Here is a 19,157-nt window from a genome sequence, read left to right as displayed (position 1 = left end):
ATCAATTACCTAGCGATCAAAAGGGTTCAAAATCAACGGAGCACAGAGGCCTTCGTACTCCTAAGCCGTTTTCGATGATAGAGCTTCCAAATCGATGATTGGCTCCGTTAGACCTGATCTAACGTACTTGAAGTATCTAGAAAATAAATATTATAGTTTTTCGATATCATTTCCCTACCAATCAAAAAGGTTCAAAATCAACGGTTGAAAATAAAAATCTCATAAAAAGTTGCGATATAGCACTAAAATTTTCTATCAGAAATATTGATCTAGCAATAAATAGTATAAAAAAATTTCTACCAAAATTTTACCTGGTTTGAATACTTTTACATAGTTAAACTTCCAAACGATATATATCAATCATTAAAATTATTGATTTTGAACTCTTTCGAATGATATCGAAAAGCCGCAAATTTTATTTTCTAGATACTTTAAATATGCTAGATCAAATTAAATGGAGCTGATCGTCGATTTGAAAGTCCCATCATCGAAAATAGCTTAGAAGCACAGTTCTTCGTACTATCGAGTTTTCTGCTACTATACTACCATATTATCAATACTACCAAGTTCTTGGTACAATCGAGAATTATGCTACTATACTACCATATTATCGATACTACCAAGTTCTTGGTAATATCGAGTTTTCTGCTGTCAGATCTACCCTTTGATCATTTCCACCTGTTAGATTATACTATTTAACCAATTACTCACTCAACCCTAGGGAACCACTATAATCCTAACCACACATCCTTTCATTCAATGGCCGAAAACTCGATAGCACCAACTGCTTTGTACTATTGATAGTATAGTAGCATAATTCTCTCTCTCTCTCTCTCTCTCTCTCTCTCTCTCTCTATATATATATATATATATATATATATATATATGCTACTATACTATCAATAGTATCAAGCCCTTGATACTATTGAGTTTTCGGCCGTTGGATGTAAGGATGTGCCGTTAGGATGAAAGGATGTGCCGTTAGGATGATAGTGGTCCCCTAGGATTGAGTGGGTGGTTGGTTGGTTTAATAGTATAATCTAACGGGTGGAAATGATCAAAGGGTAGATCTAACGGTAGAAAACTCAATAGTACCAANTATATATATATATATATATATATATATATATATATATATAGAATTATGCTCCTATACTATCAATAGTACCAAGCCCTTGGTACTATTGAGTTTTTGGCCGTTGAATGAAAGGATGTGCGGTTAGAATGACAGTGGTCTCCTAGGGTTGAGTGGGTAGTTGGTTTAATAGTATAATCTAACGGGTGGAAATGATCACAGGGTAGATCTAACGGTAGAAAACTCTATAGTACCAAAGGCTTAGTACTATCAATAGTATAGTAGCCGGACTCTATATATATATATATAGTTGAGCGGGGCTACTGTGTTATTAGGAGGACAGCAGAGCCCTTGTGCTCCTAACTTTTTAGCCACCTATCAAATTTGATGGGTGGTTAGAATGAGAGAGGAAAGAGATATTAGGAAGAAATAGGGTGTTTCAATTTCTGTTCTCCTTGAATTTCTCTCCAATATCTCTTTCCTTTCTCATTCTACCCACCCATCAAACTTGATGGGTGGTTAGAAAGTTAGGAGCACAAGGACTGCAGAGCTCCTAATAGCACAGTAGCCCTACTCTATATACTTTGGCTATTATAATTTTATAAGTACGATCATTTCATACTTATAACTCCTTTTCAATACTAGAGCTTCTAAATCAACGGCTCATTCTATTAAATATGATCTAGAGTATTTGAAATATTTAGAAATTAAATTTCATAATTTTCAACATCATATTCCTTACGATTAAAAGACCTCAAATTTGATAATTTTTAATAGTTTTAACAGTGTAAAAGAATTAGAATCAGTTGGATTTTTAATAGAAAATTTTATATATGCACTATCAAGTTAAAGATCAATATATAACTCTAATCTTAATTCTGATCCATTATTGTTAGAAGGTCGTTCGATTTTTACCGTTCATTTTATGCCTGCTTGATAGACTATATTATAATTCCGAAAAAAAAATTACGGAATTCATTTTTTAGATGATTCAAAGGCTCTAGAATCTAGATCATGTCCAGCGGTATAGATTATCGATTCAAAAGCTTTTTATCGAAAATAATTTATAAGTATAAAAGTTTCTGTACTCATAAAAGTATAATAACTCAATTCTATATATATACATTAGTTGGGGTAGAATAATGTTAATAGTATTCGGGCTCATGTACTATTAAGCCATTTTTGATGTTCAAACATCCGAATCGATGATTCACATCATTCTAATTAATCTAGAGCAGTGTAATAAGATTTTTTTTTTTTTGAGAGAGATAGATAGCACGCTACCTACTTCGCTTATTTCAATTAGAAAATAAACTTAGCTGTAAATGTGAATCAATTAGGATTCGAACTTGGGTCTCAAGTACTAACCACCAAGCTCTTTGCCACTTGCTCTAGAGACGGTCGGTACTTAGCAGTGTAATAAGATTAATGTAAAAAAAATAGGCCCTTGGATTAAAAAAAAAATGATTTGTACTAACTTTTGTGTATAAAAGTGGCATTACACATTATCAAATTAATATAGAAAAGTAAAATTATATATTACAACAGGAACTTTTTTTTTTTTTCCAATTTATTCATAGTATAATTATAATCATGACCATGATTTTGTGAACATTATTGACTTTATTACAACGACCACTCGCAGATAATAGGATTTGGTGTTCATACCGTTATATCAACGATTGTGGACTTATAACTAAATCTCCCATTTGACTTTGTACCTTTTTTTTTTTGAAACTGAAACTAGGTTTATTTTATTCAAAATACAACTAATGATTAGAAAATGATCTTTCAAAACAGTAAAAAAGAACAATACAATAACGGTCGATTTTGGTAGACATGGATAAGTTTAAAAATATGATATGTTTCATTCAATTCAAAATTTTAACCCTATGATCAATTTGGAGGTGATCAATTTCGTTTAATATGTATTTCATTGTCCTACTTTTCAAGTGTCATATCACATTTGCATCACTCATCTCTCTCTCTATTTGCTCGTCATGTTTACAAAAACTATCAAATTGATTTCCACCAAACACTTATAGCGTAATTTGATATGGATTGTTAGGTGAGAGTTTAAAAGTCAAGGTAACAAAGTTCATGGATGTGATATATGTTTTAGAATTTTTCTGACTAAAAAAATTTAATTACACTATTGCATATTTGCACTCACGAATATAAATCGTTAGTACTTCACTTGATCTATAGTCATTGTTCCATGTGGACTAACGTCACTTGTGTGACTTAATTCCCTTACAATAAAAAAGTTGGTGCTAGATTTTATTTTTAACAGTACTTAATTTGATATTAGTTTCATAAACAAAATAATAAGTATTTAGGATAAAAATTTTATAGGAGGGGGAGCTTTGTATAGAGGAAAAGTGGATGTACTTCAATCAACAAGCTAATACATTAATTTGATCGTTTTTGTAGTATCACTATTTGAATATTTCTATTGTGAAATAGTTTGGAACTTCAAATTGTCGCATTTATGGATTATTTATATATCACTCCTGAAGAGGGTTTATATAAATGGGCGTAATCAAAGTAGTCCGCATCATTAATTAATGTAATACATGGAAAGTTAATAAAAATAATATTATAAGGAATATGCAGCGAAACTCCTATTTTATTAACAACTAATTATTTGCTAAAAAAACATTTTTGATTAGGGGTGAAAACGATTAGGACATTATCTAATTGAATCCAAAATCGAATTCAGATGTTAAAATTAGCTATTCGATCGGATTCAAAATTGAATTCAATAGTACCAATATAGATCAATTTTTTGTATTTGCATGAATGTAGACTCAAACACGAATATGAACTAATTAAGATACATAAACATTCAATTTTATTTCTAATTTATAAACTGAGCAATAAAAGTTTTTTTTAACAAAACAAAAAAGCAAAAATTGGCTATTGGACTTTAAAATAAATGCTCTAATCAATCACGAAAGTTAATCATGTAGCAGAAAGAGCTTATTAAATAAAACTATTTTAAAATTTAAAATAATGTTTTTTAACTAATGCCTCACACTTTTTTGTCATAAGTAATTTAAAACTAAAAAAATCGACTCATATCCATATTCATTCCAAATCAGAATTATATCAAATTCGTTTTAATCAAATATAATCATGAAATTCACTGTTTGTTTAATATCCATATCTGTATATTAAGTATGAATGTAAAAATAATTTTGTCAAATACCTCATCATATATTTCAAACTTTTTAACCTCCATATATACAAGGAGGTCACTAAATTTGATTCCAATATAATAACAAAGAGTTTATAATCAAAGGTCGGCGTTATTTAATTAAAACATGATTACGACTCACAACCACAAAATATTAATGAAATAAACACTGGCCAACAGATGCTTTGACTCGGCAATAAACATGCATTAATTCATAGAAATTAAAATTAACTTTGAGAAAACCAAAAAAGGAAAAAAAAATTCATAGAAAAATATTGCATGGACTGCGATCTCTAGACCGGATTATTCAAAAACTCAATTTTAAGTCCTTAATTATGAATGTAAATAAGCTTTAGATATAATCTGCATTACAATTTTTCATAACGACGTACTTACAGATTTAGTATTGTTAATTTTTACGACTATTTGATGTGTAAATAATAGATTTAATTTTAAAATTATGATTTTTCATACATATTAGTGTAGGTATTTAGGAGGAGGCTTCACAGAGAGAAGCTTAATTACAGTTAAGTAATGTCCCACGAAAAAAAAAAAAGAAAAAAGAAAAAAGAAAGAGAGAGAGAGAGATTTTAGAACATGGCCTATAGACCACGGTCTACCCAATAATTTGCCAATCATCACGCTCCACGACCAAATTAAGTAGGTAACCAAACAATTAATCTACTACAAAATCTAAGGAAACCCCTCAACTATAAGTCATTTTGAATAGGTTCCTGATCTTTTGTTTTTTTTTTTTTTTTTTTATGACCCATCTAACTTTTAATTTCTTGAAATTAAGAGATTCTAGTAAAAAAAAAAAAAAAAAGAATCTCTTAAATTCATGGCATTTTTATCAAATTTAATAACTTTAATCATCTCTTAGGCCCCGTTTGGTTGAAGGGATAAGCAGGGATAATGAAAGTTATCCCCGCTATTCCGCCAAACGGGATGAAATTTGGCCGGGATATTTTATCCCGGTCAAACGTTGCTATTTCCGGTTATCCCGGAATAGCAAGGGATTTGCTATTCCACCATTTTGGTAGAATAACACTATTCCAATGCTTAATTTTAAACTTAATTAAAATTATAAATTGAATTAAAACTAAATTATATAAATATAATATGTTATATATTATAATACAATATTTTTATTATAAAATTATTAATTGTACTATATTAATACATATTATTTATATTTAAATATTATAATAAAATTTATAATAAATTATATTTAAATATTATAATAAATTCTTTTTATTAAATTTAAGTTTAAGTAGAATTTTAAAAAAAATTTATAAATTGGGGGGTCCTAATATTCTTTTTAATATTTAAATATTTAAATTGAGGGCTCAAAATATTTAAATTGAGGGGTCCTAATATTTAAATATTATTTTTATTATAATACATTATTTGCTAAATTTATAAATTTAGCAAATAAAACCAGGCCAACGTGAGGGGGTCCTAATAAAAAAATAAACAAAAGTTGAGGGGTCTGTTTTAAAACGTCCTCCATAAATTTTTGCCCCATGGTCTATTCTCCATGGCTCACTCCGCGGCCGCATAATGGGAAATCAAAAGGCCAATAGGGAGAAAATGAAGTTGTTGACCGTTGACATTTTCAGCCCCGTTCAGCGTTGGACTAAAATGACCATTTCTTAGTTCAACTACAAATCACAACGAACGTATCTCACACGACACATTTGTGTGTGTGTGTGCGCGCGCGCGCGCGTACATATGTATATATATATATATATATATATATATATAACTTCGCCCCAGAATTAAGCTCATTAGTTGTAACCCACACCTCTAACAAATTAATAAACTCACCTCCATCTAAGTACAACAATGGCCACCACTGTAATGACTTTGGAGAAAACCACCATTGTTGAGAGTGAGGCTAAATTCTTACTAACGCCACTAAGAGAAGGAGAGAGAAGAGTTCGTGCCATGAGCATAAGTGTGAGCTCATCGGGTACGACGCGTTACCGGACTTCTTGAAGCACAACGAGTTCATCCTCGACTACTACCGATCGGAGTGGCCGCTGAAGGAAGCCTTCCTCAGCATCTTCTCCATTCATAACGAGACGCTCAACGTCTGGACGTAAGAATCAACTAACTCGATCGATCCCCAGATACTATATATAGATGTATTATGTCGAGCTTACTTGTTCTATTCATAATTCTTTTACATGCATGTATAAGAAACTGATTCTTTATTTCAACCAATTATTAATGTCGCTGAAGGACATGCAGATGTATTTTTTTGTAAAATATTACACTCATTTTATTTTAAAAGCTTAATAAGCTAAAAAAAAATTATAACACGTGCCTTATAAATTATTTTCTGAAAACTTAAACTTCTCGAAAATTATGAATTTACCATTTTATAATGAAATTCAATACTTCCTACGTATGTAGGTGCATGTTGATCTGATTATGTGTGTACCTTTTATCACCAATTATTTACAGGCATTTGATCGGATTCTTTCTCTTCCTCTCCCTCGCGATTCTAACGGCCACGATGGTCCCAACGTCCGCGAGTACACCTAATCCACAGCAACTGATCACCAACGTATCCAACAGTACCTTTACCCGCCACAACTATAACGGGCTAACCACCATAACCGTCCTTCCGACCGCCGCCGACGCAGCAGACGCTATGAAGACGACGACGAACGCGAGCGCGCGGTGGCCGTTCTACGCGTACATGGGCGGGGCCATGTTCTGCCTGTTGATGAGCAGCGCCTGCCACCTGCTGTCGTGCCACTCGGCGCGCGCCTGCTACGTGCTGCTCCGGCTGGACTACGCGGGCATCGCGGCGCTCATCGTCACCTCCTTCTACCCGCTCGTCTACTACTCCTTCGCCTGCGACCCCCTCGCCCGCAGCGTCTACGTCGGCCTCATCACCGCCGTCGGCGCCGCCGTCGTCGTCGTCTCCCTCACGCCGGCGTTCGAGAGGCCGCACTTCCGCCAAGCACGCGCTGCGCTGTTCGCGTGCATGGGGCTGTCGGGGCTGGTGCCGATACTGCACAAGGTGGCGGTGTACGGGGACCGGCCCGAGGCGATGGCGGCGACGGCGTACGAGATGGGGATGGGGGCGTGCTACGCCATCGGCGTGGCCCTGTACGCGGCGCGGGTGCCGGAGCGGTGGATGCCGGGGATGTTCGACATCGCCGGCCACAGCCACCAGCTCTTCCACGTCTTGGTTATCGCCGGCGCCTACTGCCACTACCTCGCCGGCCTCGTTTACCTCCGGTGGAGAGACGTTGACGGATGCTTGCTATAATTAAACCCTCTAAACTTTGCCAAATAGTTTAATAGATTTTTTTTTTTTAGCCCCAAAACATTAAAAAGAAAATTATTTCTTTTATTCTAATGCAAAAAAAAGTAAAATTAATGATAAATTCACTTTATTTCTACACTTTTGATATTTAATTTTTATAGTTAGAAAAGAAAATACAAACTTCTTTAGAGTACAAAAAGGTGCCTTATAAAACTTGTTATATATATATATATATATATATATATATATATATATATATATATATATATATAATTTATTTATTTATTTATTTTTATGAACATAGTTGTATAAATTAATTGTTAGTGAGTGTTTAGTAGTGGAGCCAATAATAGAAATTAGGGAGTATTTTTGGGCAAAGAGAGAAAAAAAAAAAAAGAATTTGGAATTGGAATTGGTTTGATTGTGAGGTGAATGCGTAAGCACGTGGCGTCGTACATACTTGAAGTTAAACAGGGGCCGTTCAAAATGGAACGGACCGTGGACGTAGAACGTGAGTCAAAGTTGAGGTGTTGATCGACTGAGTCAATTCAAATTGTAAAATGTTTTTTACAGATATATTATTTTTGTTTCTCTCATGCTATGTATATTTTGGTGATTATATTGTAACAAATACGCCTTATGCTCCATGATCATAATGGATCATAATAAAATGTAATGAAAACGTGAGGAGAAACTCCTAAGTAGAGATTATATAAAGACATATTCCAAACCTACGGATATTTAAAATTATTAAATTACATAAAATAATAATTTGCTAAATTTTTGAAATAATTATTTATCTTTAAAATTTAAGCCCCATTTTTACAAATATTCCTTACAAAACGGTTCTTTTTTTTTTTTTTTTTTCTGGTTATGTGTTTTGCTTGGGATACAAGCCTCAAATATAAAGTTACACTGGGTCTTTTATAGTGTAACAATTATATATATAAAGGTGTTTTATTGTTTATAATGTAGGAATTGATAAACACTACAACAGAATTAGGTTATAGGGACACATGTTTGGGACACTTTTGAGTATGTGTCCCATTATCCTAAAACTTAAAAAAATATCTACTAATGCCTAAATATAAAGCCCAATCCAACCAAAAATAAAAGATTACTCTACTCAACCCACCACACCCAGTCCATTTGGCCCGATTACAAACAGAAAAGAAAAAAAAAAGAAAAATCAATTACCATCTTTTCTTCTCTCTTCACTCAATCCACTGAAATTCTAGACGAAAAGCCTTTCCTGTCTTCCTCCTCCACCACCGCAGCCAACGAGATAGAGTTTCGAAGGTTGCTAAATGCTTAAATAAGTGTTGGTAAATTAGCAGCACTCTTTTAGATTATAGCGACACTCTTTAATTATCACTATATACCTAGCGACCCCATATATAGCAACACTTTTTAAAAGTGTCGGTAATTTTAGTTAGCAGCACTTTTTTGACATGTACCTACATTTAAAAGTGTCGCTATAGATCGTTTTTGTTGTAGTGAAAAGGAATAGTGGAATGTTTCCTTTGGAAAAAAATAATAATAATATAGTGTAAGAAGTGAAACAATGTCTATAAAGTAGACTGTAGTATAATAGAAATAAGAAAAACTTTTAAATATCATCCCTATGATTTCATATTTTTTTTATTTTATTATCTTGCGATTTAAAATATATTAATTTAATATCTCGTGATTTCTTTTTTTTTATTATTTTCTTTACTAATTTTTTTTCGTTAAATTATTGACAAAGTTAAAACTAAAAGTTAATAAAGTGAATATTCGATAAATCTAGATAGTGTACTTGAAATTTTTTGTATATAATTTAACGAAATATTAACGAATAAACTGAAGAAAAATAAATAAATAAAACCATATAATATTAAATTGATACATTTTAAACTATAGGATATTAAAGTGAGAAAGTACAAAATCATGAAGATAATATTTAAAGTTTACCCTAAAAATAAGTTATATAAAAAATATATATATAATATAATAATACTAGATATTTCAATCACTTATAAAGTTAAAAAATTGGAGTATGTATAAAATTTAAAACATAGGCATTTTTAGCAGAGTCACTAAAAAATTTACTCGGTTTATTTTCGAGTCTGAGACGAGTTTTTTTTTCTCAAGTATCAGCAATAAAAAAAATAAAAGAAAAAAAAAAAAAGAGGTTGGGAGAAACGGAATAAGAAATTTGGATTCGAATCGTTTTAGACATGCGACGGACCACCACACTTGATTGGGACGTGGCCTTCTCGGGTGACGGGTCACGCTCGAACCCATGCATCTCGTTTACGGCACCACCGTATTTGGTGCTCTACGTCTACATACATCATCTTTCTCTTTTCCCAAATAGCGTGAACAGAGAAAGATTAACGAAGATTAAAAATGCTTTTTTTGACCTAATCTTTTCCCTCTGCCAATAGATGGAGTTATTTTTTGAAGAAGTCCAATTTGTATACTATTAGTGGTACTGACGCCTCCGTTTTACCAAACTGTTTTCTATGATTAGATATTGAAATTGATGATCAGCACAATTAGATATAATCTATACTGTTGAAAATATTTAGAAATCAAATTTCATATTTTTTTAACATCATCTAATTAGCAATTACAAGATCACAAACTTGATAATTTTGATGGCCGATGTAATGTATCTGTAAGTTCAACGGTACAAAAAATTCAAATCTAGTAAAATTTTGATCGAAATTTTTTTTTTTTACTATTTAAAGCAAGTGAGTATCTATAATACGAAATTAAGCCTATTATTATTATTTACTTATTTTATGAGTCAGTTGTTCATTTAGAGGTTTTTTATTTTAAAAATAAATAATATTAAAAAATCTTAATAATAAATTTCAGATATTTTTAATAGTGTAGATCATGTTTAATATAGCCGATCGTCAATCCAGATGTCCCATCATAAAAAATAATTTAAAATTGGGCCAAACTGACAGGAAAAAAAAAAAAAGTCCTTTTTAAAACTCATAATTTTTTGGACAATTTCTAATTCTTTGGAAAGATTAAAAAATTGGGCCAATAAAATTAGTACTGTTAAAGACATAATTTTTTCTGCAAATTTCAAATTATAATTATGGGCTATGAAATGCTCATCATGTAAAAAGCCCAAAGCGACAACTATAGGCTCCATTGCGGTCCATTTGGTTTCTACACAACAAGCAAGCTAGGGCCCAATTTTGGATTTAAATTAACTAGATTATAGTTTATAAATCACTAAGAAAGTGAAAAAATTATTCTCATCATAATAATCAGAAGGATCACCAGATCTCTTAAAGAATCTAATCGCTTCAAATTCCAAATCTATATATCTGAAGTTAACTTCTCAAACAATATAATCTAAGGGCATGTTAGGTGTTAGGGAGTTTTGATCCAACCTAAACCCGCATGTCGCAAAGAGTATGACATATCCAATAAAACCATACAATTTAAAAGCTCATGGCTTTGTTTGGATATTAGAATAAGTTATCTAAAAATAACTTATTTTGTATGAAAATTTTTTACTATAATTCTAAATAAAAAGTTTCATTTTTGCTTCTTCGAAAATTTTGCTATGCATAATTTGTTGGATAGCATATTTCATCCACGATATATCTTATCTTATTTTGAAAAAAAATAATTTGGAGACCGAATATGATATTTCATTTTAAACATTTGAGCGCACTCCTTATTATTCAACTGTATAAATTTCTTAAATAAGTCAAATAGATATACGGAAGAAGATATTCATGCATTCAAGTGGCCTTGTATGGATATCAGAATAAATTATCCAACGATAATTAATTTATTCAGTATAAAAAATTTAATATGTTATTGGAAGGTACGAAATTTTGTTTTTTCTTCTTAAAAGGTCTTAGCATATGTGATTTGATCGGACAGTATATTTTGCCTACGAGATGAAGCTCTAACATCCACTAACATTGTATTATATCTAGCTATTTGATCATACTTTTCATTTATTGAATACAAATAAGATATTTATATATCTAAACAGGGACTAAGTTTTATAGTCTATACCCATATATATATATATATATATATATATATATATATATATATATATATATATATATATANACAACTTCCTTTGCTTCCTACTCGACTTTGGCTGCTTAGCTTATGCTTCCTCTCAACTTACTGTAGGTAGCTAAGCCTGTCTTATTTATTCACGAATTGACATTTCAATACAATAGAATAGGTTTATTGTATTCTCTTTATTGAATCATTTTAATAATAAAAAAGCTATTCGACGACTGCATCATATAAACGAAATGATTCGCTCGTCGAAATGCGCCTATAATCTTCAATTGATGGACGACTTGGCCCTGTATAAAATACACCATTCACGCTTCAAATACATTGACTATGACTAATCACACCTTTCTGTGTAGCAGCATAATTGAATAGCGATCGTTATGAGCTTTCGACACCTATTTCCTGCCTGAAGGAAATGCATGAGCGAAAGACTCTTTCAGTTCCAATTCTTTATCTAGGCTAAAAATCCTTTCAAAATCCAAATCTTATTCTTACTTATCTTACTTCTTTTTATTTATACGCGGAAAGCTCTATATTCATAGATCGGTCGTTCCAGATGTGATGTTGCAAGCCGCCGATAAGCGCTCTGACGCGAGGCCTGTCTTTACTTTATATGAATGATTACGAGAAAGATCGAGCCCATTAGTCAGCTTTGCCCTTTTGAATATATATATATATATATATATATATATATATATATATATATATATATATATCAATTCTGTACTTTCTTATATTTATTTGATGTGAGACTATTGGCATAAAAATTTTTAATATTTGATTCAGAGTAATGTTATTATAGACTTAACATGAGTGTAAATCTTGTAATCTACTCTTTCAAAGATTTAAATATACTCATTTATCTTATTAATCTTTAGTAGTAAAACCTTTTTAAAAAAATATAAATTTTTGAATAATGGGATGTAATATGCCATGTGAAATGAGAAGTGCAATGATTATTCTCAATTATGACTCTCTTTCACTTCAAAATGGAATCGCATTAGTCCAATCATCTGTTTCTACCGACAAAAATTAGGCTTACCAATTTTAGTCATTTTGGAGACTATAAGGGACATGTTAATATATATATATATATATATATATATATATAGAGAGAGAGAGAGAGAGAGAGAGAGAGAGAGAGAGAGAGAGAGAGAGAGAGTGAGGCTACTATGCTTCTGGAAGCACGAAGTCTTCTGTACTTTCAGGTCATTTTCTATGTTACGACATTCGAATCGTCGATCGGCTCCGTTAAACTTGATTTAGAGTATTTGAAATATCTAGAAAATAAATTATGCGATTTTTCGATATTATTTGCCTAGTGAATAAAGGGGCTCAAAATTAACGGTTGAAAATAAAAATCTTACAAAACGTGATAATATGACATTAAAATTTTAGATCAAAGATATTGATCTTGTTTTATATAGTATAAAAAATTTTCTATCAAAATTACACGTGATTTGAATATTTCTATACCGTTAAACTTGCAAACGGCTCACTACGGCCTTTAAAATTATTGATTTTGAGCCCCTTCGATTACTAGGCAAATGATATCAAAAAATTATAAAATTTATTTTCTAGATACTTTAAATACTCTAGATCAAGTTTAATGGAGCTGATCGACGATTCGAAAGTTGCAACATGAAAAACGACCTAGAAGCACGAAAGACTCCGTGCTTCCAAAAGCATAAAAACCTCACACTCTCTCTCTCTCTCTCTCTCTCTCTCTCTCTATATATATATATATATATATATTTGGACTAGAGCCATATTATTATGCTTTCGAAAGTGCAATAATTTTTATATTTTTTAAATTAATTTTTTGAATAGATATCTAATTTTTCTGCCGGTTTATTTATAAATTAAATTTTATAAATTTTAAATATTATTTGTCAAATATCAAAGAGTTTCATAAATTCTTATTTTAAAGGTCTGTGTAGGCATATTAAGTTCAATAATATAGAAAAATTTAAATTACGTAAAATTTTAATAGAAAATTATACTTGTCATCAATAGTAAGATCAATAATTTTGATTCAAATTTTATTTTTTGTTTTTTTATGAAATTTTTATTTTCAATCGTTCATTGTAAAGCTATTTATTTACTAGATAAACGAAATCAAAAAATTATAAAATTTAGTTTCTAAATAGCTTCAAAACTGTAAATCATGCCGAACGAAGCCAATTGCGTGTTTTCGAAAATATAGTAGCATAGCTCTTTCGGCTATATTTTATTTAACTGATCAGTTGGATAATACAGTATTAAAGCTACTTTTAAAGCTATTCATTATTTAGCAGGTTCTAACATTATACTCGATTCTTTTTCACTATATTTTAATTTTACATTTCTCGTCTTTTATATTCACAATCCACATGAATGAAATGTTAACATATATATAAATCATTTTTTATTTGATCAACCATTTGAATAATATAATATTAAAGATAAGATTAAACTCATACATCATTTAACAGGTTCTCACATTATACTTGATTTTTTTACATTATCTATCAATTTAACGTGTCTCGTCTTTTATACCCACAATGCACAAGAATGGAATGTTTATGTGTATTTTTGGGTCCGTTCCCGTAGATGCAATACCACTATTAGTATTAAACGAGTTAAATCTTTTTGTTATATTTTAAGGTCGTAAATTCAATTCCGGCTAATCTTTAATATTTAACAGTAATTGATTCAATATATATTTATCTTTATTTTTTTATATTCATCATGCGCACAAGTGGCAATATTAATAGACCGATTTTTGTTAACATATCAATTGATATATTAAGATTTTTGTAATTTCACATAATATTTTATGTTTCATAAACCCAAAATACGTAAATACGTGTATTTACGAAAAATTATACAATCATTTGGGTCGGATCACATTTGGGTCAAGAAAAATTTGACTTGATCTCCATCGCAAATAATTTCAAATATATATATATATATTCCTTTGGAAACTTGGATTTGAGTAAATGATACCCATGAATATTTTAGTTCCCAAAATTTCAGAATCTTACCAATCATCTACAACTTAATAACCCTCAACTTAAACATTGCATCATTGATACAATACCTTTATAACATGCCGTATGGAAATTCGGATTTAGTTCATTTAAACCATTTCATCTTGTATATATCTGCATCAAAATAAGCGCACCTTAATGGTGATACACTCTGCAATCAATTCATATAAGCAAATCTAAATCCGCATCCGACAAATCTAAGATTTACAAGCTGGATCCGACGGATAATATCCGACTCGATTCATCCCTTAATTACACTAAATAATCCTTGCAACATAATGCAAAGATGAGCTCACATTTTGCTATTACTGGTTACAATGAATGGTTCTTGCAGCAAATGAATCAGAACCTCACACAAAGAAAGTATTTGATGGTGCCACTGAACCCATTAAACCAACGTAGCATTCACCCCAAGCATTGAATCAAACCACATGGCCAAAACAGTTATTTCCTTCCTTAGGAAAAGATATAGAAAAATTTGCATACATTGCCCACTACAAATATTTGGAATTAGAGTCTGACTACTATACTCTTATGAGTATAAGACCATTTGTTCTCATAAATATTCGGTCGTTAGATCCATTGCTTTGATTATTTTTTTCCGTTAGATCATACTATTCAACTAACCATTCAATCAACCCTAAGAAACTACTATCATCTTATCCGCACATTTCTTCATTCAATGGCCGAAAACTAATAAGTATAAACATAGCTATACACGTAAGAGTATAGTAGGTCCAGTCTTGAAATTATGTAGTTGTATCTATAGTTTAGTATTTGTATATATATCCTTCAAACTTTAGGAATTTGAATTATATCCTTTGCCATTAATTGACCAATAAAGTTTGTTTATTTTTCGGAATAACTATATTATTATCCTTCCAAATTTTATTGTTTATTGATTTTATTTTAACCAGCAGTATCTTCTTATCTACTTAAACTGTGCCACTATATATATAGTGTTTTTTTTTTCTTTCTTTTTTTTTACGATAGAAGAGTTTAATTTTGGAAACTTTTTCTAATCACGTAGCGTCATGTATAGAATTGTATTATGCATACTAGTTTTTGGTTGCGGTAATTTGTCAAAATAGATAGTCATAGTAGTTTGACAGTTAGCAAATATCATCGAATCAAACAGAAATAATATGTTAATTATCCTTTCCTCTTTTTATTCGGTCATATGATCAAAATAAAGAAGGCTTTTGACGCTAAATTCTTAAGCAGTACCCAGCTACGTAGATGCAAAGAAAATACAAATAGAATAAATCATATAGTATTTGGTTAAATATTTATTCTTTGCTTAGTCTGTGTCACATTTATTTTTTGCATATGTAAAAAATTGCATCAATTTTAATTGTACTATCCCATGTCAAATATACTTAAAAAACTAGAGAAAATAGTTGAATTTTTATAGAAAAATAATAAATGCACAAGAGCATCTACATTCACACAGAGTAAAATTAAAAGGACAATTTCCTGTGTGCCCCTCTAACAGTAAGTATTTACATGGATGCCCCTATAAAAATTGAAATATCCCATCTCTAAATATAGAAAACTTTCAAAAATACCCTTCAAAACACATTTTCATTAAAATCTACAGTAACAACAATCAAAATACCAATTTTACCCTTTTCATATTTTCCCTTTTAAATGTTCCAATTATTAGTACTAATTTTAACTTTTGTAAATACCCCATAAATTTAAAAGTTTTACAAATTTAAAAGTTATTTAGTTATATTTTTACATTGATTTCTGTAAAAATTATATATTCTAAAAGAATAATATTTTTATCTTACTCAATATTATTAAATATTTCTAAATTTTTTTTAAAATGGAGAGAGAAAATAATAAATAGCTGAAAAATTACAAGTTTTATCATTAATTATAAAGCATAAAACTACTTACTAGATTTGAAATTACAATAAAACGATTTAGCATTGTTTACAAAATTTTTTTTAANATTATTTATAATTATTTATTAATAATTTATTTTTAAGTAATATTTTGATGTTAATTAATTAGATAATATAATTTTAATTTCAAATTATAACTTTTATTTCTCTTGTTCCAATTTAACCATCCAAACGCTATTTACCTTTATCTTAGGAACAACTCAATTTTCATCCAAACGTAAAATTGGTCTAGTTCCTGCTTATATCTGAACTTGTACCTATTCCTGAAACAAGCAGTTTTTACTTATATCTGAACCAAACGCAGCCTAAGTGTATCCAACGTTCCTTCCGGCCATGTTGCATGCTCCCATTGGCTCAATCCTTAAATAGCTATGTGACACAAGCCATTTTTCTTGATGTGATGGAATTTTGATTTCATATATCCACACTAATGCTCCAAATATTGTTCAAAATATATTCGATACTCGTCGTAACATCTGATGATCACTACTGTAAAATAATATATGATATAATTTATATAATATAAAATATTTAAATAATTTATTGTACTATAGAAACTTAATTTTAATTCATATTTTAGAGTTGATTTATGGTATACTAAGTGTATCCAACTTTCCTTCCCCCCATGTTGCACGCTCCCATTGGCTCAATCCTTAAATAGCTATGTGACACAAGCCTTTTTTTTTTTTTTGGATGTGATGGAATTTTGATTTCATATATCACACTAATGCTCCAAATATTGTTCAATATATATTCGATACTTGTCGTAACGTCTGATGATCAGTACTGTCAAATAATATATGATATAATATATATAATATAAAATATTTAAATAATTTATTGTACTATAGAAATTTATTTTTAATATATATTTTAAAATTGGTTTGCAGTATACTGGCACGACTAACATTGCTTCTAGCGACGTTGCATTCTCCACGTGGCTATTTTTTTTTAGGGACAATTTCCTATGTGCCCCTCTAACAGTAAGTATTTACATGGATGCCTCTATAAAAGTTGAAATATTCTAAATGCCCCTCTAAATATAAAAAACTTTTAAAAATATCTTTCAAAACATATTTTTATTAAAATCTACAGTAACAACAATCAAAATATTGATTTTATCATTTTCATAATTGCCCTTAAATGTTCTAATTATTAGTAATAATTTTAACTTTTGTAAATACCTCATAAATTTAAAAGTTTTACAAATTTAAAAGTTATTTAGTTATATTTTCACATGGATTTCTGTAAGAATTATATATTCTAAAAGAATAATATTTTTATCTTACCCAATATTATTAAATATTTCTAAATTTTTTAAAATGAAGAGAGAAAATAATAAATAGCTGAAAAATTACAAAGTTTATCATTAATTATAAAGCATAAAATTACTTACTAGATTTGAAATTACAATAAAACGATTTAGCATTGTTTACAAATTTTTTTAAAAAAAACTCAGATTATCTGATAAATTTTATAATCAAGGTTAGAGAAGTGCAAATGTACTAAATAACAGTGTGAATTGACTTTTATTAATATTTTAATAGTATTTAAATTGAATACTTGTATCATTATCTAAACTAATTACTAGTGAGGGACAGTTTTGAAAGTTTATTTGTTGTACATTTCATCACATTAAAGTGCTCTTTCAAAAAATTTTAAAAAATTCAGAATAAAATGAACATTTTCACTAATTCATGATAACCTATCTAAATTAAATAGATCTTTGGTAGAGAGATAAAAATTAACAACGAGAATATATTTATAAGATAGTATTTATAAGGATATTTGTGATTTATAGGGATATTTATAATATTTTGAACGTTTAGAGGGGTATGAATGAAATTAACCCTTCATTAGTAATAGTCGGAACATTTAAAAAGGCAATTATAATATTTATGGGTTTTTATTTTTATTTTTTCCTCTAAATTTGGAAATTAAGAAATGTTTTTAGATATCGACCGTCCCCTGAGCAAGTGACAAAAGGCTTAGATGTTAGTACCCGAGGTCACAATTTCGAATTCTAATTGATTCACATTTTCAGCTAAGTTTATTTCTAATTGAAATAAACGAAGCGATAGCGTACTACCTATCTCTCTCTAAAAAAAAAAAAAAAGAAAGAGAAATGGTTTAGATTTTCACCCATGCAAAATAACCTCTTGTTTACGTGGGGAGTTCTCAGTGTCGCTTGCACGATCTGTAAAGCATGAGAACACAACTTGCCTCAAATTTTAATATATTATAATATTAATTCAATTTTTTTTAAAATTATTATAATTAAATTTTACAAATCAATTTATCTTACTAATTTGAAAGTGATATAATAATATTATAATTGATGATATGATAATAATTAAAATATTATATTATTTTCGTATAAGCAACGTCTTATAGTTTGAGCATCAAAATAGGATAAATTGCACCGCTAGTTCCTTGAACTTCTAATCGAGTTTTATTTCGGTATGCAACTTTTTTTTGAAATTTGTTGTTTAATATTTAAACATCTAAATAATTTTAATTTAGCTATTGACATTAGCGCCTACACCTAGGAGTGTCAACGAGCCGAACACGAGCGAGCTGGGGTCGGCTCGTGTTC

At 29.9% G+C, this 19,157-nt stretch overlaps 1 pseudogene; it reads left to right on the top strand.

Moving 5' to 3' along the window:
* LOC109721172 lies at positions 5,992–8,213 on the top strand (annotated as a pseudogene).

Source organism: Ananas comosus, linkage group 15 (assembly GCF_001540865.1).
Source record: "Ananas comosus cultivar F153 linkage group 15, ASM154086v1, whole genome shotgun sequence".
NCBI classification, from domain to species: domain Eukaryota; kingdom Viridiplantae; phylum Streptophyta; class Magnoliopsida; order Poales; family Bromeliaceae; genus Ananas; species Ananas comosus.
This window is presented reverse-complemented; position numbering and strand designations above follow the sequence as displayed.